The 25,634-nt window shown below is 37.3% G+C and overlaps 1 protein-coding gene across 1 annotated transcript in view; it reads left to right on the forward strand.

The window, feature by feature from the left end:
* Window positions 1-25,634, forward strand: part of otud7a (OTU deubiquitinase 7A) — a 107,649-nt gene that overhangs the window by 21,481 nt on the left and 60,534 nt on the right. Inside the window, exon 2 of the mRNA XM_088920395.1 lies at window positions 9,129-9,245. The gene's annotated coding sequence lies outside the window, so the exon portion shown is untranslated. The remainder of the gene's footprint in view (window positions 1-9,128; window positions 9,246-25,634) is intronic.

Below are 25,634 nucleotides of genomic sequence, written 5' to 3' on the forward strand. Positions count from 1 at the left end.
GAATTGTGAACCCGTTCCATTTTCCAGTGTGTGTTTTTACATTTGCAAGGAAAAATAAATTATACAAATTTATCTTTAACTCACAATCAGCTGTTAATGATTTTTAAATGATATGATTTGGTTTTATCCGATTTTATGTGTGTGCTCTTCTAGTTGCCATGGTTTAATTTTTGTATTATGTTTTATGCAGCGTTCTAGAGTTGCAGCATCGACTGTATCTTGTCAGTTCAAATCTTGACAATCTAATTTCCAAAACAGAATCCTAGTGCTGCACCAGCAGGGGCTGCACCTTGTTCCACAATTTCATTTTGTTTTACAATGCAAATAATATGTCACTCATTGTACAGTTTAGACTTTTAGGATTTACGGTGTCAAAAACAGAATAGTGTAATTTGCAGCTTAAAATCTGGGGTGTGGCTTAATTGATTAAATGATGAAACTGAAGCTTGCAGGACTGTTTAACACTATCTACGATTGCCACTGATTTGCAGTTCCAAAGCAGTCCATAGGTTTTTAAGTTTTTGTGGGCTAAAATGGCTTCCTAGGAAAGGCTAGTCATTTAAGCCAGTCACTTCTGGATATCTGGGTTTAAATATATTATATAATAAGAAATTATACAGGTCTGAGGACATCCCCAACTAAGCCTGCGAGAGAGATGCTTAAATCTGAAATTGTAGCAATTGGGCTTTTCTCTAAAGTAAGCTATGATGCATTGTACAAGATATTCTTTTTGTTCATTCAGATGTAGTCAATACTGTTCTGTAAAATTATGAGTAGCAGGAAATAATGCATTGACTTTTGCTGTGTCCAGAGTCTGACAGATAAAGTAATTAGATCAATATTCACTTTACTGCTCTAATAATGTCTGATATCATTGTCTTGAAACCACATTTTAACAAAACCAGAGAGCCCCTGTGCACAAGCTGCCAAATTCTTCATAGAAATTCTACTTTTAATCTATAAATAGAATCACTTCAAGTGGAGGCAGTTTGAGTCCAAACGCAAGGACAAGAAGGCACTGCTCACAGCCAAGAAACAGAACACACATTGGGTGGCCCACTGTAAAAAAACTTCTGTACCAGCCAAACCCTCAACTTAACATGACCACAGATGAGATGCCTCATGCACATGTACTGCAGGCACAGCCAAAATCAATGGTGCTCCGAGGGTAGACCAAATAAGTTGAGCAGGTTCTGAAACATGGCAGGAACATCCTGATCGCTAATCCTTGTGCTCTTTTGAACACCGTTGGGCAGAAAGAATTCTAGCTGACTGGAGCCTACTGCTTGGCAGACAGTATTCCCAGAAAAGCACCCATATCAGTTCAGTGCACAGGGTTACTTTACTGTTACTTTGAGCGAACTATTTTTCCATCGATATCCTCGGTTTTCTAAAGGCAGGGAAGAGCGAATATAGTTTTGCCATGGCTGATGGTGTGGCAAGATGATTTTCAAACTGAAGCTGGGGTGGAGCGGTGGCTCTGTGGGGGCGGAGTGGTGGCTCTGTGGCTCAGGATCTGCGCCTGTGGCTGGAAGGTTGCTGGTTCAAATCCAGCGGCAAGCAGAGGAATCCTACTCCGTTGGGCCCCTGAGCAAGGCCCTTCACCCCAGCTGCTCCAGGCGCTGTACAATGGCTGACCCTGCGCTCTGACCCCAAGCTTCTCTCCCTTTCTGTGTGTCTGTGTCTCATGGAGAAAAGCTGGGGTATGCGAAAAGACGAATTCCTAATGCAAGAAATTGTATAGGGCTAATAAAGAAACATTATCATTATTATTATTATTGTAGCTGATTATTGAATACCAGTTAAGGTCATAAACCTGAAAAGTAATTAGCATCCTCGGTTGACTATATATTAACTCCTGATGTTATGTGAAGAATAATATCTGTGTCTTTGATATCAGGATGGTGGCTACACACCATCGTCACCACAACTTTCTACTAGTTATTAACGTCATCATGAAAACTATCATAAGAAAACCCACCTCCAGTATACAGTGGCGACGTGAACGATATGTCTATATATGACTAAAATAACATCTTAACAGCTGTAATGATACCATGATTGTTTTGATGTTCTTAGTCAAGCACTTGTCCTGACAATTGGACAACACCAGAATGCTACCTAAACCACAAGATCGTTAATAGGTTGACCTGCAACCTATTATGATTTAGCACAGCTACACCCAGCACCAGAGCTGTAAGGCTGCATTTCTGCAACTCGCTCATTCTTTTAACGTGCTTGTGAAGCTTGGAAGCACCTTGGATATCTCCCTCAACGCTGGATAGGCAGGGACCATGAGAACCGTAAGAGACGGGTAAAGATGGAGACATCTCATCATCGGGTGATCCTAAAAAATAGGATCTAAGTCCCAGTTTGGGCTGGAATAGGGATGAAGGAGAACACCTATCGTTTTAAATTAATTGCACTGTAAAAAGATATTAACTGATCTATGAAGGAAGTGAAGCCTACTATGTTACATTTTGGGAATTGCATTAGGTATTGCAGGCATCAGGTCACTTGTAGTTACTGTGTATGGACACCCATCTGACAGCTGTGCATTGCATCGTTGCAAAAGCACTTATTTGTAATACAGATCTGAAAATCCATGAAAAACGGATTACGGTATTAGTTCTTCCACTAACATTAGTGTTGACCATCAGAGGTCTGAGAGCACTGGAGTTATGGCCTTGGTTTTTCAACCGCTATTGCACAGTAGGCTTGAGCGAGTGTCAATTAAAGTGTCTGTAATAGAAGACCTAGTTAGTGTTCAAACAGTCTTCTCCTCCCCTGGACTTAGCAACTCAGATCTGACTTTAAATAGCTGCTACCACTTGGCTACCAAATTATTAATACTGCATCTGGATAGAAAGTCATGTTGCAGTCAAAAATGACATTCAGGCACGGTGTCTTAAGTATCTCTGCTGGTTAATATAGTTCATATACAGTATTTTATTGTAAATATGTGTTAAATTTGACAAATAGGAACTTGCCAACTTAATTTTTTAATTAACATCTAGACTATAAACTAAATTTATTAAATTCTTTCCAGCACTACCCATGAACATATACTGTATGTCATTCTATACCATTTTCCTTTCATGTAAATTCAAAGGATGTTTTCCATGGAATTTAGTTCCGTAATAGCTTCTGCAGAATAGTGCATTATTATAATCCCGGGAAACTCATTTACATTTTATGTTACAGTATATGAAAAGATTACACTTCTTTGGTGCTTAAGTAAAAAAAAAAGCTTATAGTTCAGTAATCATCCCAGAGTGGTCCCAGAGTTTAAAATGCAAATACAGTAAAATGGTTCCATTAAAACTCTTTACGTTAGCGTGGTATATTGATATCCATGGTGTTTTAGTGTATCAACCAATACCTGACAGAATAAAATCACCAATTCTTAGACAATTTTAGTACACGACTATTGATAGAATTTTTCCTGCAATGTTTTAATAAAATTTTATGAGAAGAAATATGTTTTCTCTGGCTTAGTCTCCTGAAGCTTAATTGCCTATTATTTAATTACGTGATTTTCTGTTTTCACTAGTTTAAACTGGAAAAGCAGGGTATTAAAGCTGCTATCCCTAGAGAGATTTACTGTGAGTAAGTAGGACAACAATCAGAAACATGTTTGTGCTTATGTATTCTCTTTCTGCAGATATGTTCAAAGTAGAGAAAGGTCTGAACTGTTGGTTTGTATGAAAGTGTGGGAAAGCCCAACTCATCATTGTAGTAGTGTGAGCAAACAGGTTATGGCATCGTGTCACTACAGTCTCTCCTTGGCTCTTATTGTAGTGACTTAAGATATATACTGTATCTACAGAAAGGTACATCTATCATTCATTATCTCTACATTTCTCTAAATGTATTGCTTTGGTACATCCCAGATATGATTGTTTCATGTTCTTTAAGGGGAAATGCAGTGTTATTTTTATATTTTGTGGTGAGAACGAATCGGCATTGAGTGCATTTCAAACCACAATGAAAGTAAAATGTACACAGTAACATGTAAAACCTTCAATTTACATCACAAAGTAGATGAAATTTCAAGGTATGTGCAGCGCCATATTCTACAGTTCAGAATGAGGTGACACAACTTCTGGTGACGTGAAAGGGCCCTATGACACTGTAAACAAGCCGACTTGTGAATACCTCTCTTTTAATCCAACAGAAATATTGCTCTCGATTTTGAGGTGGTTTTGCAGACAGATACAACTTATTAGTTAACTCTGCCCACAGATCACTTTGGAACATTGAAATGTTTGTTCTTATTCTCTTGTACATCACATTACATTAATCATTACAGTGACTAGTGAGCAGGAAGGGCCCCTTCATGTCGCAATCGTCGGGAATTCTTGCGATCTCCCGTGGTGAGCCCAGCAGTTTGTGACACCATGCAATCAAAATTCACGATTTTGTGTTTCATTTGAGATTTGTAAACTTTTCTGATACTGTCAATGAATTTATTTTGTGAATGAGACTTAACAACTGGTCTGAGAATTTGAGACTGTAGTTCCCCTTTAATGAACAATGGCATCATTTCCAGCACATTGAAGCAGCCAGCATCTGTAATGACCCAGACAGGCTTAGCTCAGAGTTGTTCAGGGTTTGTGTTTCATTAAGATGTTGAGCATTGTTTTTAGATCTGACTGGATTGTCCCTTCTTGATCAAGTTCAACCAGACATGGCCCATTGTTTTAGATTTCCAAATTTGCAGTTCTTGCAGCCAATTTGGCTTGCTTCTTAGGAACATTTGTCATTGACAAAAATGGCGCTAGATCCGTGCATGCTGTGTGGTGACCTTGCAGTTGTATCTGTTATGAATTAAAATGCACATGACAAATTAGCATTGGATTAAAGCTTCAGAGTTAAAATTAATTTATTTAGACCCCATTCCATTGATGGCAATACGGCAGATTGCTGCCTTAGATCCAGGCTTTCTTATTAGTGTCTTCACTGAAAAAATAATTTTATTCCCTGAGGAGGGGAGGGCTGATTTCCTCTGACTGTTTTTCATTTACCTGTCTAGTAGGGTGGGTCCTGGGTTTCTGTTCCAGAAGGAGTAGCTAATTAATGAATTGACCTGATTATGTTCTTAGACATACATACGAGTTGTTCATAAATTCTTTTATAGTTGATTGCTAACAATATTCTCTTCATTAAGGGTACTGTCACCTACTAAGCACCTCTGAGCCTGGTGAGAAGTATTGCAATTACACAGTTAATTAAACAATCAGACCAACTTAGTAGCTGAGAGCTCAGGTAGAACATAAAACCAGAGGACACTAGGCCCTGAAGAAAAAGGAGTTTGAGAACTCAGCTGTAATCCTTGTTTTTCTAAGTGTGAGATCAATAGCGTGATCGGTTACATGTTAGTGTGAACAGTCTTAAAAACACCATTATTGGTCACTTATTCAGGATATACACAATGTAATTTTCAGCTCCTTATCTATCTTCTCTCCTTCTCATCTAACTCCTTTGCTCCCAGCTGTTATTTAATTAGAATGGATAGAACATTTGCTCATGGCTTTTCCTCCTATTGATCCTTGGCCTTCTTGTCTGTTTCCCCCTGATTTCAGGGTTTTCAGAAACTGCACGTACCGCAGTTTAGTTTCAGGGTTAACCCCTTCTCAGGCCGTTTTTGGTTTTTATTTTTCAGTCCTTTTTTAGCATCCAGACAAACATAGATAGGTTCTTATAAAGAAAAGACCTTAAAATGTGTTTGACTGGTTGAACTGCTGACTTTTTGTAGCTGGCAACATCTACTGTTTGTCATCTATTTGAGATCGGCAGAGCTCTCAAAATCCAAGTGTATTTTGAAAAAAGCTTACGAAATACAAATATCCTTATTTTGAACCTCCAGACTAATGTTCTTTATGGAGATTTAACAATAATTATTAAGATCAAGCATTGTATTCGTGTTTTTTGTTGTGATGGAGATCACTAACAGATCAAAAAATTAGCTTGTGATTTTGTGTGTGATAAGACATTTTTTCTACTTTGAAGTTAGTGCTGCTTTTTTTCCAGATGCCAGTAGGATAATGGAAAATTAATGCCAGCTTTGAAAGTTTTGTGAATGCATAGGACAGACCATGTTCCTTAAACAGGTATTCTAGAATAGACAGTAAATGTGAGAAGAAAAAATGAGAGTGTTCTCACAATTGGGAATCCTTAACATGTTAATCTCTTTACTCCAAAGGTACTATGCTTATTGATTTGAAAATCATTTAAAAGCAATACATGATGTGGAAATTGAATGACTGGCCTCTTAAACCTGCTTTTGAATTTTGATGTACCTTTGTAACTTTCATTTTTCAGGTGCTGTGCCAGCCCTTTAACCAACATACGGGGAATGTGCGATTTTAAAATCTTTTGCCAAATCTCAATGGATCTGATCATTCCTTCTTCTCGAACATAAGATGTAGTCTCACTGTCAGAGTACAAACAGAATTGTGATGAGAGGAAAAGAATATGAGTGAGTGAATAGTTGGTTGCAAATGTGAAAGAGTTATTTTGCAGCAGGCATTGAAATTCAGACATTGAATCTTGAGGATTTCTAAGAGCATGAAGCACCTAGCCTGCTTGTATGGCATCATGGAAAACGTAATTATATGCCATTAACTAGTCTGCTTGTTTGCTATAATGCTTGAGAGGACACTAGTAGTATGTATTGATAATGGAAAAAGCTGCAGGCGGAGTAAATATGCAGTGAATCACCGTTTTTAGGTGCTCTTCATTTTCTGTGTTTTGACATTTTCAGAGAAGCCTCGTGTTTTTTGTGCCAGTGGAAAACACTGTGGTTAATGGATTAATTGGCTTTCTTTCTCAACAGAATTCTGAAACACTGTCATTTGTTGTTTGTGTTTTTTAATCCTCCTCCTCCAGTGGAAATATGAGCAGGATCAACCTCATCATACTTGATCATTTCAATTTCTGGATGTTGTAAAAGAATTACAAGAATTGCAGCTGTATGGGTGGAATTTAAAATAGCCAAGCCAGGCTGGAATTGTCAGCTCTGCTGTGAGTGATATGTAATATGTTGTAGCAGTTTGATAGGCACAAACTTTAAAGATTTGAGGGTGAACTTTGTTATTGTCATAGAGCAACACTGTGATGACCAAAAAACACAGCAGAGATATAACCCTTGTGACTTCACCTCTGTTCAGCAATGTGTGGTTTCTGGAAACTAAACTGAAGGCAGCGACAGATCTGGTAATGAACTGGTCTACTTCAGAGGGAACCACAAGTCATTTTGCATGCAACTAACTGGAAAGAAAAGCTAATAAGCTGTGAAGTTTAATTATATTAACTCTACTGATCATTTTCTTTATTTTTGTCTTGGTTATCATTCAAGTAAAGAAAGAACAAAGGGCTTAGATTTTTCATCTCCACAAAATACTTCTACCCTTCACTGTGAGAAGAGATTCTGGCTGTATGACCAAGGACAAAGACTTCATAGGATAGCCCTAATGCCCACTAGTGTTCCAAATACTTACCTAATACTTGTCTATATTTCATTTCTGAGCTGAAAGAGAAGCTGACATTTCACTAAGTAGGGAATGCTCCTCAAGTTTTGATGAATGCAATCCTTATTCTATATCCATTTTCCATTTTTTTCCAACTGTTAGTGGAAAAAGCAGGCGCTGAAACAGTCGACGTCTGTTTTTGTGGAAGAAAGCTGTCATCATTAATGTGAAAGAGTCACTGCCTTGGTTCCAAAACAAGCGATTCTAACCAGCAGAATTTGTGCTATTTGTGACACTGTTCCCGCCTGCAGCTACACAGCCCTGATGGGATGAAATCTTGTTTATTTCTTGGATTTGTTGCTGCCATTCTTGTATTTTTTCTATTTGCCTTCTGCTAGAACACAGAGCCTTCAGGATAAACCAAGCCACCAGTTAAGTGGAGGGTCTGTTATTGGTTATGACCTAGTCTTCAGGTTACACTAATCGGTTTTCTTCTTTTTTCAGCATTGGCTTACGTGAGAGAACCTCAGGTTTTTGCTGGTGGCCATTTTTCCCAGTTTTGTTCCAGGACAGGCTGTTCATTTTTGAGTTTGGCTAGGCAAAAAGAGAATAACATAGACAGTAACTATAATTCCTGGATCTCGTGGATTATAAAATCGTAAGGTTTCATATGTGCATATGCTAGGAGAAGGCTTCATTTTTTCCTTCTTTTACTTCATACTGTAGCATGAAGTTGACCTATGTGATTCTTTGGGTCTTGCACACTGACATAGCTCCCTGCTCAAATTGTTTATACGTGTATAAAGGACTGTTAAAAATCGTAGGAAAAGTACTGTACATCTGTTTGCAGTCTATAATATCCTGCTTTCTGCATGACTTTACAGCTGATTCGTGTGTGACATGGCTACTCTCTTCTTCCCTAAGCAAAGACAGAAATATGGGGCTGCCAGCATATTTGCAGAATCTGCAGAATTGCATCTGTGTCTCAACTGCATTTGAAAAAAGAAAACGAGTATTGTATCAGAATAGCTGTTACTGATGCATAATGTAGGAGAAATAATTTAAACTACTACAAAGCTCACAGTGTTTGGTACCTTTGAAGCCCTCAAAAATCATCTATGAGCAAATCCCAGCTTGGCAGACTAATGTTCCATTGGTACAAAAAGGGAAAGTCTGCTCTCGTACATTTTCCTTCAGCTATGGACCTAAAATGCTCACTCAAACCTCCTTGCATGCCACAGGATTGTTTTTATAATTATAAGAAGTCCCATCACTCCTTGAAATCCATTTATATTTCTCATTTGTAGTCCAATGATGGATCTGGGAACCTGTTTGTAAAATGGAATAGAACACGTTTGTCAGTGAGAGGGGTTGGAGACCAGGACTAAAAAGTCCTGACGGAGCTCTCTAAATCCAATTAAATATTAAAAAAAGCTTATGAATTCAGTTTTCTTTATTTTGAGCCTCCAAAATTATGTTCTTAATGGAGATTTATAAAGTATTATTAAGGACGTGCATGGTATTAATATTCTTTGTTGTGATGGAGATCGCAAATTGATTTAAAAGAACTGAGCTTGTGATTTTGTGTGATAAGCTATATGAAGTTAGTGCTGGTTCTGTCTCCTGGTTCATGCTTTTCTTTGCCTGTCTCCCTAGGTGAGCCTTCAAAGGAACTGGCTGCAGCAGAAGGTTATAGCAGTGTGGGAGACCCGGGAACTGGGGCATGTCTCTCTGAAGACGTGGCGAATCCCTCCCCACAATCCCGACTTCATGGTGAGCACAGAAAAGCAGAAATTCTTTCTAAATATTGCATTGTCTTTTCTTACCCAATGCAATATTATACAACATTTGCTCATTGTTTTTCTCAGTAATGGATTTGATTTTCTTTTGCATTTCAGTTGATTTGTTTTACAGAAAAATAGCAATCATACCACTGTTTTTTTTTAAAATCGTAGTCAGACTGTAGAAGCCTCATGTTGACCGATTGAGGGGATAATAATCGCAGGATTGTGGTGTTCTTTTATTGACTGTATTGTATACTGGTGCAAGTGCTTAATTACTTGCAATCCAAAAGGTGCTGATTTTTTTTTTGGAGCACAGTGCCAACATTTTTTTTTCCCATTCTTATGAGAGGAGTGATGGAAGTCCTTGAGGACTCAGTGTACTTACAGTATACTGGCACCTTTTTTTAAAAAAAAATTGGACTTAATTACAGCATGTATAATGATTTCAAATTTAGTGTGTATATTATAATGGCTTGTCTGAAACCATTGAAAGCCTCTGTTGCTGAATTACATATTGTTTTCTGATGTAGTGCTGCAGGAAGCCCATCTGGTCTTCTTGGCCACAGGTAGTGGCTCAGCTTGGAGTACGATGGCCATTTGCTCTTGGAGAGGTTGCATGAGTTTAGCCTGCAGTCTCTAAAGCCTATTTATGGAAAGGCAGGATGCTGCAGGCAGACGAACTACAGTATTTGTGTGTCGCATTCTGAACCAGTGTTGGGATAATTCATTGTCAGCTTTGACCTAGTCTTCGGATTCCATTCATTCACTTGGCTTATGAGAGTGAATCTTAGAAGCTTCTAAATCAGAATGAATAAGTCATTTTTTTCAGTGTGATTAGGCAGAAGCCAAAAGTTGTCTGATTTTGAAGTACCACTTCAAGTGATGCTGGCCTCAGGTGACAGTATGGGGGTGTTTGGCATGTTAAATAGCTGCTTTGAAGATTCAGGTGCTGACGTACAGCATGTTGTAACTGCATGTTGTAACTTACATCATGGAGAGCAACTTGAGAATCTAAAGACGAAAAAGCAAACAAAAATTGTTGAAAGTCCCTCTCCCAGGTAATCAAAAGCCATTAAACGAATTTGATGCTGAATTTAACATTAGTTTTAATTTGTCCTCAAAGGGAAAAACATTCCTTGTCTATTTAGCTTGTGCTGGTGATACGCCTTTCTCCAGTCAGTCGGTTAATTGTCATTTTCCCTCGTCACCTTCTTATTCGAGTGCCCTTGTCTCTCGAAGGAACATGGGGCGAAGGGGGGGGGTCTATCCAGAGCAAAGTCTTTTCGCGCTCCATTTGTCCTCTTTATCACCTCATTCTCTCTGTCAATTCCAGCTGATCACTATCGCCTGTTCAGACAGACAAAGCCTAATGAACATGGGGGTGCAAATTGGCTCTTCCTCTCTGGTTCCCTGCTCATGAGATCCAGCTTTCGCTTCATTTTGAAGAGTTCTGGTTTTATGACAGCTAAACTGGACCAGAGAGACTCGCATCGAGCCAAAACCCTTGACAAAAGTAACCCTAACATCTTTTAAAAATTGTCCACTTGGGTTTTCAGCATTTGCTAAACCAGGAGGTTTCAATGTATGCCTTATACCCTGTGTGAAAAATAGCATTGAGATGACCGTTTCTGTCACTCGTCTTAGCAGGGTGCAGAACTGGTAGTTTTGTGAAGAATATGATACAAGTAAAATGGATGAAAGCATATGAAATTAAATAAGAGCAAATAGCTTAAATGTCTTAAACTTACTAAGTCCAAGACTTTATTTCCTAGCTTGGAAATGTTCTCAATTTGTTTTTTTTTTGTTATTAATGTCTTTGAAGCGTTAAAATATGTCTAGATAATAGAAACACCATTATCTTCTTATTTTTTATTGTCCTGTGTTTTTTTTTCACTTCAATAATTTATCACATCTGCAAAAGAAGCTTGAATGGTACATTAATAGTCATCGATCAAGAGTAGGATCATCTTTATGGGGTTTAATAAATGTTTTTAGTGCCCAACACCCTGCATTCTCAGAAAAGAATGTCATAAACATTCTTTTTTTCCTTGTCTTCAAGTGCATGCTGAAGTTTCCATGTGGTTTCCATGAGTCAGAGCTGTAACGATTCTAAATTTATAAATTGTACAAAAAAAATATTTTTGAATGTCAAGTGAAGTGTTTCATGATGATTTCATCTAGGAATACTTCAAATAATCGTGGTAGAAAAGTTAGTATTAAGGCCAATTTATGCTAGTTTGTCCAAACTTGGTAAGTATTTATATGGTTAATAAAATAGGATGGAGAAATTGTCTAGACAGTTAAGAAGACAGTCAACGTCACACTCTGAGGTACAGTATAGCTCATACGTTTAGCCTGGTATAGTTCTTATGAACTGTTATGTATTGTATAGTGTTGTCTTAGTGTCCAGTCTTAGAGGACAGGTACTGTATGTCTGCAACATTTCAGGGTGTCTTTAAGGCAGCAGTGTCTGAAGAGCTGAAGAAGTTGTGAAATTAGTTCAAGTAGCCAGTAACCAGCTGGTTTATATCATGAAGAGTGCAGTTTGAATAAAAACCTGCAGACACATCCGGCCTCCATGATCAAGATCAGAAGTTCGTCAAGGAAGGAAAGATCTGGGAGTAATGAAAATCGATCCACTTTCTTGTGAAATGCTGGAAACGGGAAATTAGAAAATGGTTGTTTTATTGTCATGTTTATATTCTCTGAATAATGGAATTATTCTAGATAGTGCGATTGTTTTTGTAGCTTAGAATCTTTGCCTTTTTCTTTTTTGTTATTTAACTGTCTCCCCCTTTAGGATTTTGAAATCCAATGTCTAAATTTGCAGAGAATGTTAAATTCTGCTATTTGCAGTATGAAGGATGTGCAATTTGCAGTATAAGGAGAGGTTATCTCTGCCAGACTACAAATTTTACTTCTACTCCTTTGTCTTGCAAGCACAGTCTGTTTGGTTTAGTTTTTTTGGTTCTGTTTCTTGGCATTCTTTGGAAGAAAGTGTAGGCTCTCCATATAGGTCTATATGCACTGTATACTGATGTCCGAGTGCTAAGCAAATTAATAATAATGGACACCAGAATTTGATTTATTAAATTCTCCATAGACACTGTAGCTTGCATTTGGGACCCATAAATTTGCACTTAGATACACCTTGACATTTAGTAAAGAAATTGCAAAATCTCAGAAGATTTTGATTCTGTTCTGTTGCTTCTTATAACTATGAACTTCACATAGGTAAATTCCTCTTTGTACTCTAAACATTTAAGCAGATATTTATAATGCCCTTGCTCATTCCAGGACTTTATGATCACAGTACAATCCCTGTCCCCTGGCATGGACAGTGAGTGCCTGAAAGATGAGGTTGTCTATTTGCCCAATAAATAATCTGAGCTCTTATAAGAACTTTGTTTATTTTCTCTAATTTGAGGCTTCATTCTTTATTAACTGTCACTAGTTTGAATAGGGATTTGAACATTGAAGACATTTCTTGAAACAGTATTTTGAACAGTATGGTGTTTGACTCACTCTCTCCACTGTGACTTTACATTACTCCCATCTGGGTGATGCCACTCTGTCCCCAGATGTAAGATTAACAGACTCAGGATATCTTTCATTCCTTCTCCAATCTCACTCTCTAACAGTGTAAAACTGTTCTCTTATCTTTGGTAACACTCTTGTACTCTATTCTTTGTTAGCGATGTTTGTCTGTCACTGTTGTATTGTTGTGTTGGACTCGGCTGTAAAAAAGATTTCCCTGAGGGGAAAATAAAGCTTGAATTGAATATAAATTTGGATTCTGAAAACAATAATCAACATACTGTATGTTATGCCTGACCTTTATTAGGTTCTTTGTTATCTCTCTTGTCCCTAGACAGTTATTTTAGCTTTGTCAATTGAGCAGAGATATTCATTGCTCTCACCTAGCACTTTTGTGAAATGTTAATGCCAGTTTTGGCCTCTTGCAGCAGCAGAAACAGCAGCAGAAAGCTGCTGGCTGGTCTCATAGCAGCTGTTGGTGCTGCAATGGGAATCTCTGTATTTCCTCCCCTGGTGCCCTGCCCTGTCTAACTGTTGTACGTATGGAGCTCTGATGGTAGATCCAAGGTGCTGCGACAGTGTGGGTTTGGGCTGCTGTTGCTGTCACAGTCAGATCCTTATGACATGGTACTTCTGTCACATCTGTCTGATTAGATTTGAGAGGTCCTGGATCCAGGAACCTGGTTAAAATGTTTTGTTGTTTTGATCCTATTCGTTTCTGTTTTTGAAACCTGTAAAATTAACGATTAAAAAATAAAAGGAAGAGAATGGAAAATGGACCTTTCAAAATTTTCAGTTTCTGAAACGTTCTGCTTTTAAGCTATATCTATTTTAACTACAAAGTGCTAATACTGCTGGTGGATTTTGTTTTTTAAATCTTTAAACTTGTGCTGTGCTGCACTGAAAAATGCTATAGTCCCAGCAGGGTGTTTGTGCAGATCACTGAATGTTTTGCATAGTGGAAAATGGAAAGTATCACAAGATTGAGCTTGGCTTCTCTTTTTCAAGAAACCTTTCCGTGATAACAATAAAGGTACCAGATGGCTTGTCAGTAGCAAGTCTTCCAGCACTTACCCACATTGTGAAGTTTGTGCTTAAAAAAAGCAGCAATTTGCATTTCACTTTGCAAAGCAGACAGACAATTTCATCCTGTCAGGTTAAAAAAGAAATGATTTCAAGAAACAGATGCGTACTAATATATTGTTCTTAGCACAAGTACTTCATATTACTCAACATCATGTCAAGTTTGTATCTGTTAACATCAAACCAATAACATGTATTGCCAACCCATCCTCTATTAAATTATAGGCTTTCTGACATTGATGCAGGGGTATCTTCTTCTTTGCAAATAATGTAGTTTGAATTTCATCATTTTATTTTTGATCTACTGTAAATGTGTTCAAATCTGTTTTATTGGGGGACTTCTGCATATACCGTATATATAATTTTTGGTCCCTAAAGGACAAATGAGAAATGCTCTTAAGCGCTAAAATGTGTTTTAGCAGGAGACCCTGTCAGTAATAATTTAATATGACAACTTCTGTATTTCAGTTTAAATCATATAGGTGATATAGAATCATACAGGCCAAGATAGTATGTGTTGTAGAGCTCAGAAGCAACCGAGAATCAAGGAAATCAAAATGCAATGATCAGTAATCAACCAGGCTCTTACCTGGTTATACAATCTGACATTGAAAGAAATCCCTTAAAAAGATAAACCAGCAAAAATATTAAGACCCCCCCCCAGTGGAGGACTGCAATATTATGGCCATTGAGCATATCTCTGCAGTACTTCAGCACTTCTGTACTTACAAAACTAAGTTAAAAGTAGTAGGTAATACAGTATGCCTTGAGATGTTCATGTTTTCTTACTCTTTTATGTATGTCATTAGATTAAATAACCTAACTGAAATAGAGAGTCCTAATTATTTCCTCTTTTCAACTGTCTCATTATAGTGGTGCACACACCCAGTAATCGCTAGATGCAAGGTAGGTGGTCTTTCACAAGGCTGTTTTAAACTGTTGTACACAAAACTAATGAGCTCATAAAACAGAGTGCTTAATAATTTGTTTCAGGTAAATGTAGGCACTTCAGTAAATGTACTGTTTTACCCACACAGACTGTTTTTCTTATTGGTAAGTAAAGAAAAGTCACGTCTAACACGATCCTTGTGTTTGTGAGCCTTATTGTTTACTCTTTTGACACTGTAACTACAGTATATGATTAATGTTTTAAAGAGATACAACTGTAAACCTGCTGTTTACATCACACAAGGGCTTTCAAATCAGGGCCTGTTTGTACAAGGCTTTTCCCAAATTAACAGAAGACAAGCCATTTACCATATGCAGTAGAGTAGTGACTCATTTGTGTAGACCACCAGCACACAGCTAACAGTTCATTCTATCAATTATAATGCATTGCTTAAATGAAGGTATTCTTAATGGGCGATGGCCTGTGGCAGGTATTTAAAAAACGCAGTGTGATTTTCTCCAAGGGCACAGAGCATGGTTTATCTTTAACAGTTCCGCTCTACTCTGGATGACTCACATGTGTGCACACCCAGAGATTCTGCTGGTCAGCAGCAGTAGCCTCTCAGCTTTCAACAGTGTCAGGCAGACAGTATTATGACTTGATTACCAGTACATTTTTAGAAAATAACTGGAGGGGGAACTTTATTTTTCATCAACCCAATTTCTTTTGGTTGAGTTCTTCTCATGTTCAGTACAGATAGTCCAGTGAGTAGTCATCAAGATTGAAGGTGAGTCTCTCTGTTCAGATATGGCTGTCACATCCCATGCTGGGAATAGGCATTGTTCTTTAGTCATAGTTTAAAGGATTGTCTTTTTACAGGAACTGCAAAATATGTGTTTCATTATTGTAATGGCACGGTCCCAGTGAAGTGCACAAAAATGATGCTTGTACAGAGTAAGTACAGTAATCCCTTGATTAAACTTAAGCATTCTTCATCAGCTTATGAGTCAATGATACTATTCAGTGGATCTAAATGAGTTCATTAACAGCATGTTATTAACAATGTTTGAATGAAAGGTTACCGGTATAGAAATGAAGGAATTAGTTCATCAAGCTAAACATTAAGTCAATTGATCTGTTTGACTTCAGTATAGTTACTCTTCCAGTACAGCTTTATTAATTTTGCCTCCTATCTCTGGTACTCCGAGATTCTAATTGCTTTTGAGAACTGTAGGATGAAAACTGTCAGCTTCTCAAAACTTCACAGGCATGCACAAGCATACATTTTCTCCTATTTGCATGTTTAATAGTTTTTTCTACACAAACAAATACATTTCTTTCCAGCTTTCAGGCTTTAATTTGCTTAATGGGTGTGTTTGTATGGGGGGCTTAAGGTTAATTGGTTTCCAGGGTGACAATTGTCACTTTATGTTTATGAGAATGAATGGGGGGATTCTTGAATGGGTGGAGTCTTATTGTGTTTTCTGGAGTCTGTAAGAACTTTTTTAGGGACTTATAGTTCACTTTGAACTTCAGATACTGTATGTGCTGTAGTGAAGCATCTGCAGTGTTTACAAGTACAAAATCATGACATCATTTTCCACGTGTGTTTCCACTGTGGCATTATAACAGTTCTATAGGATTTCTAGTTATTTGCTTTGCATATTTGTTATTGCTGTGACCTTTAGAGAAACAAATGACTTGGACCTGTTCTCAAGCAGAAGGTTTGATATTTTAATGTCAACAGAACTGGTCAGTATGTACTGTGGCATACTATACTACACTTGGGGTTTAATTTTAACAGCATCAGGGAATCCTTTTTAATTGTATTAACCACCTATTTTAAGGATAATCCTAGGATAAACACTAAGAGATGCTTAAAGTAGTTCTGGGGTATTCCAAAAGAATTGTATAGTACCCAGCTTTAAACAGAAAAATAAACAGTAAACTGTCTCAAACAGTAATATTACTGTATGCTACTGAAATTGTTTAGTTCCTTTAAGCCTGACTTTACTGTTTTAGCTCAATTGGTTTTTGGAAGATACTTGTGTAAGGAGCATGGGAATGTTTATAGATGCGAGAGCTGAAGGCGGGAGGGGAATAACTAAAACAGAAATTGATTGTGCCGTAAGTCATAATGCTTCAAACTGTGGAAAAGCACTGTATGAACCAATAATATAATTAATTCTAATAGCTTGGGGCTTCTAGTTCACAGAAGACTTCCTGTGAAACAAATGTTATTTCAAAAGAGGATATGCTCTTGCTGTTGCATGGATTCTGTTACTCCTTATAGTTTAGAGACAAACCATTTTCATTTGTTGCAGAAGGTTTAGACTAGTGTACAAGTACAGAACCCAGAATTTCTCTCTGTTAAAACCCTGTAGGGAATGTTTATTGATGGCTCAGCCCAGCAACTCATCATCCCCCCGCAGTGACTAAGGTAAATGTTTCACACATACACATGTCCTGTGAGATGCGAGCTGTCATTCTGATACGTTTTTTAGCCACTTTTGACTCATGCTGCCCAGTGCCACAGACATCAGCCCTTCTCTTTATTTAGTCCTTCATACAAGGTGACTTATAAGAAATAATCATTGTTTGTGTAATAAGGTGTTATAATTTCATAGTGAGCTGTAAGTCAAGTCATTTAGAGAAGTACATAGAGAGATGTGATGTAGAGAATGTTACAACATAATGCAATACAAACCGCAGTGCAAGGGGCAGGATAATGTAATGTAGAAAGATGTCAGGACTGAACAAAGACTAATGTAATAGTTCTAATCATGGCTTAAGAATTTGAAGTGAATCCATGCAGATATCAGATGTTAGGATTCCTCTTCACAGTTACTTTCCAGGTAAGGATAAACAACACAAAGAAATATATATTTTAAAAATGGGTAACTTTCTCAAAACCTGGGGGTGGATCTTGCTTATTTTACATTGCATTTCTTGTTTTTTTCACACACTAAAGCTCTTGCTAAGACTTTTTTCTTTTATGGAATTCAAAACCTAATTTATTTTTTTAAGATCACCATGTTTAAATGTAAATCAGTAATAAAGGTGCACACAGGACTCTTATCATTTAACTACAGATGTTCTGAGTTCCCTTATTTAATTCCTCCGTTACTGAGGTGCATGGTGAGGCCCATTTATTACACATTGCTGGTACTTTTAATGGAGTTTCTTGGGTTCCCTTTCCTGCACTGCTGCAGATGTTAAAAGAATCCCTGGTTGACCTCATCTGTAGCTGAAGTGGGATGAATTAAAGAGCTTCTTTGGATGAAAATGCGCAACCGGATTCTTTGAAATAAAAGAAAACGCCACAGAGACTACAAGTGTGTGAGAAACCTTAGAGAGGAAATTTGAAAAGGCTTTCACACAATTTCAAGTAATTCTGTTCTGCTCTGGCTGTTCAGTTTGTTGTACAAAGAGCCCATCTCGGTTTAGTTGCAGTTGGACAATGCCAAGAACACCACTTAAGAGAAAAGCAGGACTTGTAGCACTTGCTTCACCAGTAGCTTGGGAACAGAGCATAGGAGAGGTATTGACTGGAGCAAAGCTCATCTTCAGCCAGAACATGTTCCTCATGTGTGATAAATCAGGCAGACATCCTAAGTTAAATAATTTCTTCACAGCTACAGTCAATTCTGATAGTTCACATTTTGTGTGTGACTATAAACAATTTCAGACCTCTGATTAGTTCATATATCTCTCAGCTGTATAGCTCTGCCACTTTTGCTTACATCCAGACTGTGCATACGGAAAGGCTGAACTACAGTAGGTGTTGTCTGAAGTAAACATTCCTCCTCAAAGCTTAAAACTATGAGTGTCGGTAATAATAGAAGGAAATGATATGCAGTTATTAAGGAAATTCTGTCAAGGGAGCAAAGAGCTGTGCTTCGGATATATTAGGGAGTAGTCAAAACACTGGTTTTCTAATTAAGAGTGAGAAAATGGTGTTCAGAGAGCTATTATATTAAACCAGCTACTAAGTTCATTCACACAGTGCATTTCTTCCTAGGTTGAGAAAGCTGATGCTTGCAAGTTTCCATCTTCCCTGTGCTGAATGTTTAATACAATACTGCATGTGGTTTTTACTTCTTTTAAAAATGGAGCGACTGCAGTATAGTACTTTTTGTGATGAACTATAAGATTGGGACAGCAAAGTAAAAACAGTTATTTGTACTTTACAGTTAAGAAATCTTTGAGCTTATGAAATTAATATGAATTATATTACACTGTGTTTGATTGTTTTGCTAATTCTGTCCATCCATGATATTATTAGAACTAAATTATTCTTTGTGTTCATCTCTGTGGACTATAAGTGGAGTGGAGCAGGGTCTTCAAACCCAGTTCTTGGGTTGGATTATATACTGTATAGCAGACATCAGTCAGAAGCTTCAGATCTGGCAAATTTATCAACTGTTCCAAATAATTATTTAGTTCTGTTGTGTGTTAAAAGAACAATGCTTGAATGAAAACTAAAAATGTTGTGGTGTAGAGTATATGAAATGAACAGTAGTTTTGAATCACTGGCAAAGATATGGTGGGAAACGTTACAAAATTAGCTTTCTGAAGACTACAGAAAATAAAGTTTTTGCCTCATTGGAGGATTAACATATGGGATTTAATCAGATTAGAGGTGGATTGAAGTTCCTGTCTCTGTTTTTAAGTGAAGCTTCTGAGAGGAAGAGCCTACATCTGCACTTAGAGTGAGGGCATTGTTTAAATTAAATTGTCCTTGATTTATTTTAAGAAATGTTTAACTGTATAATCTTCAAATAAAATTGAGAATTTAATTTTCAAATAATACTATAAGGTAGCAAAAGGTTAATAATACGTTTCCAAAAAATAGATTGTCAATTGATCTTACCGAATGTGTAAAACCTTGTGGTTTTTGTTTGGGATTTTTCCTTTACGTGTGTGACAATTGTATGTCAGTTCTCTTTTAAAACCAGGAAAGTGTTCTAAAAATACTACTCAGTGGGTCTAAATTATGCATCAGGTTTTATAAACTCCTTATCTAGTATATTGATGCATAAGAAATCTGGATTAAATACTTGTGAACTTTCAACCACCCTGTGATTTGCATGTTTGATTGCTGTTTCCTGCTGAGTAATTGAATCTTCGTGTCAGTCTAGTTGAGAATTTTGACGCATGTTGTTTCTGCAGAGCAGAAAACTGTATGTGCTGAATCTGTCTAAAGCAGACACCTGATTAACAGTTCTCTTTCCTCTGGGGAATTTTCACCATCAGTAATATTAGGATTGTCTGTACTAATATTTCCCTGAGTATTTTAAAGGAGTTCTTCCTTAAAAGTACAGTAATTTGTAGGATTACAAGTGGAGTGAACCTTTGAAATAACTCAAAAAGTAGAATTGCTACAATTAAAGTATTTTAAGGTCAAAGTATTTATGGAGGTTTTTTTTAACCTGTGAACATTCTAGGAATATGGGCTGTTGTAAAATGAGTTTTACAACAGTTTTAGAATACTTTTATTCAGTCTGTTTTCACATTTGATAATGCTCAAAACAATGTGATAATATTCCTTGGAGACCTTTACATGTCCAAGCTGGGAAAGAGAGCTTTAAACAAAACAAACAAAAAAAAACTGTTACTTTTTCAGTACAGTACTTGTACCGTATTTATACTTTCTGTTTGCAAATGTGCTTAAATTTGAAATGGGAAGCTGTGTAGTAAAATCTATTTCTGCAGTATTTGGCCTTTCTTAACTCATATACTTGACTTGGGTAAATTTAAACAATCCCTTCATCTTTTACAGCTAAATTCAGCTAAACGAAAAGTCTAAAGAGTATAATGTGTTTGCTGTGCTTAGATTTCCTGCAATTGTCACTCATTTCCAGATTTACTCCCTGAATCAGGGTGATTTCATGGATTCATTGTTTGTTCTTTATCTAGACATATTCAGAAAGGTTAAAGAATTTATTTTCATAACTTTGTAACAGTCTAGGAATAAGCAAAGAGGGTTTTGCAACATTTGTGCCTCCATTGTTTTCCGAGATGTGCTTCACTTCAATCACTCAGACTGCATGTAAAATGTAAGTAATGAGAAGAGATGCTATCAGTAAATGATGTATTTTTTTGTTGTTGTAGAAGACACTTTCCCCTACTTCCAGGAAGCAGACTTGTGAAACACTCTTTAATTATAATTTACATGAAGAGAACTTTTAAAAGTTTCTGGTTGAAACACTGAAATGAGGTCTCTTTGTAGCTGACCTTAGTACACTCATATGATTAGACAGTGAAGAAGGGTATAATTGTGCTTTTTGAATACATGAATTCATGGAACAATGTAGAACCAACCACTTAAAATCAAGTTACGTCTGAGCTTCCACTTGAAAGTCCAGTCGATACAAAGTGTTATTGGTTTGGAGCACTGCAGACTTTTACCCAACAAGGTAAAGGTGGAACAATGCCTGATCAGGTCACCTTTAAAAAGGCCTTAATTCAAAGCTTAGGTCACTGCAAGAAAAAGGCCACACATAGTCAATTTTCTGTGCATTCCATAATGCCACGAACATCACCAGAAGCAAGGGAGAGGGTCATTGGCATGCTGCAGGCAGGCATGTCATGTGCCAGCGTTGCCAGACACTATGGAGTAAGCCGCTCCACTGTGTCCGTCCCGACTGCAGAGATGGTTTCAGCAGACTGGCAGGACAGATGACCGTCCAAGATCCAGTCGCCCTCGAGTGCAGGACCGACACATCAGACTGGTCCATCTGAGATATCGTTTCAGATCTGCCACCTGTACTGCTGCTGAAACTGCCAGCAGACACAATGCCCACATCAGTGACAGGACAGTGAGGCTCCATACTGCTGGCCTTAGAGCAAGGCGACCTGTCAGAGGCCCTCTGCTCACACCTCCTAGACGTCACACCCGACTGGCTTGGGCCAGACAGAGGCTGTGATGGACTCGTCAGCAGTGGCATCAGGTCCTCTTCATGGATGAGTCATTCTTCAGCCTGTTCCACGCAGACAGGAGGGCCAGAGTTTGGAGGAGAAGGTGTTGCGTTTCTTTTTTCCATCAGTATATTTTCTGGGGTAAAGAAGATGATGATTCTTTGCTATTAAAGTCAAATTAAAAGGTTTGGATTTTAGTAGTACTGTAAGTACTGGCCATTAGGATGTGCAAGGAATAATAACTGTACAATGGAAAACCTTTCATTTCATCTTTCATGCAATTTAGCATTTTATGGTGGTGATTTAATTTCAGAGGGCTAAAACAAGAGAATACAATTAAAGGTGTTTTGAGAGCCACATCTAGCAGGTTTTATTAGTTTATTTAAATTATCAACTGCTGAAGAACGTGAGAAGGACTAAGCTTAGTGAAAACAAATGAGTTCAATTAGGCAATTACAACTTCAGGTGAAAACACAGGCTTTCCCAGACTAGAGCTCTGAACTCCTGGCTTAGAGACAGAGGGTCCAGTTCTGTTGGCCAGGGTCTTCATACTTATCTGGGCTCTTTGACGGGGAGCATCTGTTTGGATATTTCCTCCCTACAGTCACCTACTGCACTGATACTATTTCAGTTTATCATACTGAAATTTAGACTTCCTAAACAGAACCCATTCACCATCTTAGAGGACGTAAAAAAAAATGTATGATGTCCTTCTAATGGTATTTGCCTTTTTAGAAGTTGATCAGTATTGCACTTGTATTTCTCATCATCCAGTTGGAAGACCTTTCTTGGTTTTGGTTTCGCAGGCAGATCATTTTTACTCATGAGCTTGAATTTGTTGGAAAAGATAAAAGAGTAAAGGTTACATAATAAAGCCTATGTCATATAAATAATAAAAGTAAGTAAATTAGATGGAACTCTATTATAGCAATGAGATCAAGGAAAATTCATTCTTTTAAAACAAAGCCATTATTGGAATTTTATGAGTCTTAAGCTAGCAATAAAAATGTCTTTTTTCCTTGTTCAATATTAATTGATGAAGCAATAACGTCATGGCCTTGGGGTAACTAAACTAACTTTTTGTCAATTTCGTATTGTGGTTTGGCTTCCTCTTTTTCACAGCTCCTCAAATGTGACTTTTTCAGAAAAACTTAACTGACCCGATTACTGTTCAACCTCTCCTGTAGTTTTCATTTTAAAATGCAAGTGGGCTGTACTATATCGTCCAAAGGTTTTGGACAAACCGATACAAAATTTTGGAAGAACACTCCCTATTTACGATGAGGTGTAACAAACACTGACATATACTGTACAGCATAAGTTGAAAGTGATTTTACTAACTAAGACCAGCATGAAGAAACATTAAATCATAAAATACGCAGGATGCTGAAATTAATTCTTTTAACAAAGTAAAGGATAAAAATGCAAACTCTCATGCTGCTGATGTTGAGCTTTTCTCAAACAATGCTTTTATGTGGTTTGCTACCATACTCATGTTATTTCACAGTAACCTGTGTAATAGGCGCATCTTAGCACCATAGAGGGTTGATGGTCTTGTTGACAGATGCTTTAAGAGCCTCTTGCTGTAGAGCAGTCATTTCATTGGCATTTAATGCACTTTTTGCAGCGTTTGAAAAGGCTAACTCTTTAGTAAAAACAAAACCCTAAAAAAAGATCTGGCAACTTTTAAGTTTGTAGGATGTGTGTCTGATACTTAAAGCTAAAAAAAGTGATGGTTCACACTGAAGGGAACATGTTTTTCTTCACAGATGCTATTTTTGCCATGTCTGAGCATATCCCAGTAAATGAATGAAAAAACGTTTTTTTGCACATCGGGCCTTTTTAGGGGAATGGAAAATGTCTTGTGAAACAAGTTGCTAAAAACAAGTTTTGTTAAAAACGTCAATGTTTTAGTGTGAACACCTAATTTCCCGTTTTGACAGTGAGATCATGCTTGTGTGAGGATGTGTATCTCTTGTCAGTGAAAAAATACATGTGGCACAAAACAAGCTTGCATTTTTAATGGGGAAAATACTGTTAATGCTCATTTACTATGCCAGCTGGACATAGTATTGTCTCTTATATGCAGTAGAAACAACTAAAATGTAACTTTATTGCTGCTGTAATACTTTTGTACAAAAGAAACAAAATTAGCCTTCAATAATTACAATGTCCATTTATGTCTAGAGGTTAGAAATCTCTTTTTAAAATGGTGTTTTACGTTTTGTAAAAGTTCCTGATTTTTTTCTAGAAAGAAAAGTTGCTACATGTGACAAGTGCCTTGATACATCTGCAAATATATATCTTCCTGTCATAGAATATTCTGAATAGGCTTTTTTTTCCTTCCATTAGACACACAGTTGTACTAGAAAGTTTCATGTGCAATTTACTTTGAAAACCCTCACCTAACACCTAACGTATGAAAATCGTAGCTTGTGTTGTGTCTGTTGTGGTAATGGTTAAGTTTAAAAACAACAGAGTGATATTTGCATGTTTTCATCTAGAATAGGAAATTCATACTCGTGCTGTGAAGTACTGGTGTCATAACACTTCTGATTAAAAAGGCAAAACAATTGGTTGGAAAAAATAACCCTGACTGACTACACAATTTTTCTTTTTAAATGTTACTGGTATTTTATGGCCCATGTTCCTCTTGTTTTTAACTAACATTAGGGACGCTTAAAGAACATAGGATCTCAGCCATATTGTTAAACTCAAATCTAATGTTTAGATAAAATTACTACGAACTATTTCTAGTCAGACTTAAAGCCAGAGTGACATCTCATCACAGCCCTCTGTCATCCTGAATTCACAATGCAAGTGCAGTACTGACCTTAGTTGAGTGAGTCATGATAACACTGGCCAGCTTTTGGTTTTTGTCTATCACAGAGGATCCCAGTCCTGGTCCTGGAGTTTTAATAGCTTAATTCCTTAATTGAAGCATTAAAGGGGAACAGCATTTTTATATGTTGGGCTTAGATTGAATCAGCATTAATAAGTGCATTTCAAACCACAGTGAAAGTAAAATGTATACAGTAACATGTAAAACTTCCAATTTCCATCACAAACTATATGAAATTTCCAGGTGTGCGCGGTGCCATATTCTGTGATTCAGAACAAGGCAACAGAAGTTCATGTGAGGTGAAGAGGCCCTATGACATTGTAAAGAAGCAAGCTTGTAAATACATCGCTTTTAATCCAACAGAAATATTGCTGACAAATCGAGATGGTTTTGCCGACAAATACTACTTGTTAACTCTGCATGCAGATCATGTTGGAACATTTCTGCAGTGAAATGTCTGCTGCACAACTTGTGCTGATTTGCTCTTACATCACATAACATTAATCACTACAGGGACTAGTGAGCAGGAAGGGCCGCTTCACGTTGCAATTCTCGTGAACTCTCGCTCTCGCCTGTGTTGAGACTAGGGGTTTGCGAAAACAATGACACCCATACAGGAGTTTCAAAAAGCTCACGATTTTGTGCTTAATTTGTAAAATTGTGCGATAATAATAATAATTGCTTACACTTATATAGTGCTTTTCTGGACACTCCACTCAAAGCGCTTTACAGGTAATGGGGACTCCCCTCCACCACCACCAATGTGCAGCATACCATCAATTGATTTATTTTGTTACTGAGATTTAATACCTGGTCTGAGAAATTGGGACCACAGTTCCCCTTTAATTGAACTATTTAAACTAGTTACTTGGTTTAAACATTTTTCTACTCTGAAGCTTGTGGTTTTGCTGTACTAATGAAATACAAGGCAACCACCACCATTTTTAAAAGCTGAAAACAATCAAAAAGTTCAAATCAGTCCAATTTGAGACCCATACATGTAATAAGGTCAAGATTGGGGTCCTCTGGGCTATTAAATTTCTTTAGCCAATTGTATGAAAAATGTAACAGATGTTTCAATATAAGTCACAGCTAAACCACTCTTT

The sequence above is a fragment of the Atractosteus spatula genome, chromosome 7, assembly GCF_055471065.1.
Source record: "Atractosteus spatula isolate fAtrSpa1 chromosome 7, fAtrSpa1.hap1, whole genome shotgun sequence".
Taxonomy (NCBI): domain Eukaryota; kingdom Metazoa; phylum Chordata; class Actinopteri; order Semionotiformes; family Lepisosteidae; genus Atractosteus; species Atractosteus spatula.